This window comes from Pararge aegeria, chromosome 5 (genome assembly GCF_905163445.1).
Source record: "Pararge aegeria chromosome 5, ilParAegt1.1, whole genome shotgun sequence".
Classification (NCBI taxonomy): Eukaryota; Metazoa; Arthropoda; class Insecta; order Lepidoptera; family Nymphalidae; genus Pararge; species Pararge aegeria.
In genome coordinates this window covers 17,586,139-17,587,958 of record NC_053184.1, presented here as the reverse complement: position 1 = coordinate 17,587,958, position 1,820 = coordinate 17,586,139, and positions in this window count along the sequence as shown.

Sequence of the window (1,820 nt, the reverse complement as noted above, 5' to 3'; positions counted from 1 at the left end):
TAGTTACACACCGTTGCCACTGTCTTCGCCGTCAGATAGTAGCCGTTATAGTCCAGTGGGTAGGAATTCGACTTCACTTTCGAAAGGCCGAGTTCGAATCCCACCATCACCTCTAACTTTTGTAAGTTAAGTGCGTTTTAGCCTTAAAATATAACTTACTTATACGGTGAAGAGAAACATCGTGAGGAAACTGCATGCATGAGAGTTCTACATAATGTTCTCAAAGGTGTGTGGAGTCCACCAATCCGCAGTGGGACAGCGTGGTGGACCACGGGCTTAAGCCCTTCTCACTGTGGGAGGAGACATATGCCTAGCAGTGGGCCGAGGAGGATGATGATGAGGATAGGCTATTTATTTATAAATTTAGATGAAATCAGAAATTAGAAGGTCCGTAGAAGGAACACAGATACCAATCGAGTTCAGTTCAGTGTCGATCAAACTGAGGCATCGGCATACACCGGCATCTACTTCATTGCCTATGAGTTCTGTATAATCCGGTGAGGTCACGTGACCGATCAATATGATTAAGTGGCTGAACCGGGCAGTACAATGGCGGATGACAGCAAAAAATCCGCAATATCTGAAAGGGCTTCGTGAAGGCGCGTGCCAAGTGACCTGAGCCGACTCATTGACCCCGTGTATGCTTAGCAACAGACTATAAATATTTTATATTGACACACGTAATAGTAAAAGTGTTTAGTGTCACATCTTAAATAAACAAACATTAGCAAGACGTTAGCGTAGCGTCAGGCGTCATCATCAATATTATCATTTAAATTTTGTGTCTTTTGTAGAGAGTTCCAAAATCCACGGTCCTGGGCCTCTAGAATACATCGGCTTGATTCGACTCGCTTGATGTCATCGGTCGACCTCGTTGTGGGCCGACCAACGCCGCGTGTTCCGTTCAGTTCTGGGTTTTAGCGTATTTATTAATTTTTTTTTACATCTTGTTAGTATGGCAGGGCCACTTATACTAAATAGATGGATCTACATTATTTATGGTTAACTATAACACAAACCAATGAAAGATGACATTAAACATTATACAAGACAATATCAGCGTATATCTATTTATTTTATAATCAGGCGTTATGCGGTGTACATATTCGTTTTTATTGCAAATAAAATAATGGAATACAAAAAGTAATAATATATTTCTTTAATAATAATAATATCTTCAGTATCATTAAATAAAATATTATTGGTTTATGAAGAAGCGGTGAGAGATCAGTGGGTAGGACTTCGACTTCACTTTCGATGGGGCGAGTTCGAATCCCAGCACGCACTTCCAACTTTTCTAAGTTATGTGCGTCTTGAGCAATTAAAATATCACTTGCTTCAATGGAATTGAAGGAAATTTATTATATTTCTTGCTTTAATGAAGGAAAACATCGTGAGGAAACCTGCATGCCTACATCATGTTCTCAAAGGTGTGTGAAGTCCACCAATCCGCCCATTTTTAATGGCCTACAAAGGAGAAAGTAAAATTGTCTTTCTGACACTGATTATTATTCACCATAAACCGTCCTAATGCTGGGCACAGGTTATTCTCTCGGTAAAAGAATAACCGAGGCATGTGGCTGGACGTCGCGATGTCCTAACCGAGATTTTTCTTCCACCCAATACAAATGTTTCTTGATTGTTTGTCTTCTATATAAGGAAAAAGGTTGATTTGCATATGAGAAAGTTTTAAAGTCGTTAAAATCTGGTTACGTTTTTCACGTTCATGGCTGGGTGTTTATGTTTTTAGCCCGGGGACTTCATCAGCCTCAATCTTGTTAGTTTCCGCTCCAATACGAACCCTCCCTTCTTCGGAGCGG